Source organism: Colobus angolensis, unplaced genomic scaffold, assembly GCF_000951035.1.
Source record: "Colobus angolensis palliatus isolate OR3802 unplaced genomic scaffold, Cang.pa_1.0 Scaffold489, whole genome shotgun sequence".
NCBI classification, from domain to species: Eukaryota; Metazoa; Chordata; class Mammalia; order Primates; family Cercopithecidae; genus Colobus; species Colobus angolensis.
Genome location: NW_012118365.1, coordinates 417,298 through 418,642, shown reverse-complemented (window position 1 = coordinate 418,642; position 1,345 = coordinate 417,298). Strand labels below are relative to the sequence as shown.

At 58.8% G+C, this 1,345-nt stretch overlaps 1 long non-coding RNA gene across 1 annotated transcript in view; it reads right to left on the bottom strand.

Annotated features, from left to right (window-relative positions):
* Positions 1-5: 5 nt before the first annotated feature.
* The window catches only part of LOC105524079, a 2,248-nt gene continuing 908 nt past the window's right edge, over positions 6-1,345 (bottom strand). Inside the window, exons 2-3 of the long non-coding RNA XR_001003691.1 lie at positions 1,234-1,278; positions 6-86 (exon numbers count right to left, since the gene is read on the bottom strand). This is a non-coding gene — a long non-coding RNA (uncharacterized LOC105524079). The remainder of the gene's footprint in view (positions 87-1,233; positions 1,279-1,345) is intronic.

Below are 1,345 nucleotides of genomic sequence, written 5' to 3'. Positions count from 1 at the left end.
GGGCCCGCAGCACCCTCCGTGGGCCTTTGTCCCCCGCTCTGACGGTCAAGGCCAGGGTCGTTCTCAGAAGAAAGGCGCCCGTGGACCTGTCAGGGCACAGAACCCAAAGCCTTACACCGGGAGGTGGAGCCACCGGGAAGAAGGGGGACTGGGAGCAGATGCCTGCGGCTAGGGGGCTCTCCCCGAAGGCCACCCCCTTGGTCCCGCGCACAGCCAACCCGCTTTCCAATCTGGCACAACAGGTCCGGAGAAACGCCTGGGCGCAGCGGGCAGCGCATCCCTGAAGGCTCCCGAGCGGCGCGCGGGCCTGCGACGAGGGAGGGGGCCGCGCTTGTGCAGGTCCTCGTCGCTAAGACGGGCCCCGAGACCCTCAGAAGGCGTCACCGCCACCCCGCCCATTTACCAGCGCGGAGGGGGCTAAGACGTAGGCAAAGAAAAACCTACGAATGCTTGCCTTCTCGCCTTCATCTCAAGGCATTTCCTTGGAGCAGCACCAAGGAACCCTTTTCCTTTCCCTTTTTCCCTGCTATCCTCTATTTTTCAATCCTCGAGATGTTTTTAAAGTCCATTTAAGTCCCTTTGGTACAGGTTTTATCTATTTTCCACCCGAAGAACAAACCCCAGGAATCTCCTTAGGGCGAATAAGATTAACAGGGGAGAAATGACACCACACACACACACACACACACACACACACACACACACACACGCAGTAAAACCAAACACCCACTTCCAAGGTCCCTGCAGCCACTAGCGAGCCCCCTTGGTGAACCCCCTGGGATTCCTCTCTCCGCGGAAGGACCGATTCCAACGACGGAATCCCAGGCTTGGCTTATTCTCCAGCTCTTGTTTCCAGACCCAGGGAATTCTCTCTTTCTGGCTGGGCAGCAGCCCCTGCAGGTTTCTGCGAACTTACGCGCCCATCTGCACTTTCGCCCCGTCCCCGCTCCTCCCAGGAAAGCAGACCGGCCATTTCAATACCAGCCCACAGACACGCAGAGAAGCCGCCCCCTCGCCGCCCACAGCCTCCCATTAACTCTTCCAATATTCTTTCTAAGAACGGAGAAGTTGGCTCTTGATAAATATCGCTGTCCGCAGCCCCGATCCTACATTATTTCCCTTCTCTCTCTCTCCACCTCCCCCACCCCTCGATCTGGACCAGCAAGAGTCCTGGTTAAAATCCACACCGAAGGCGCTTGCACGCGGAGGGGAGCGCAGGTCGGGGGTGGTTACCTGGAACATCCATGCTGGGCGAGCTCCGCTGTCAGCGAAGTTGCTCTGCTTAGAGAAAATGAGGCGAGTGGGAGCTGTCGGGAGGAGGACACGGAGCGCGACCCTGCTCCCA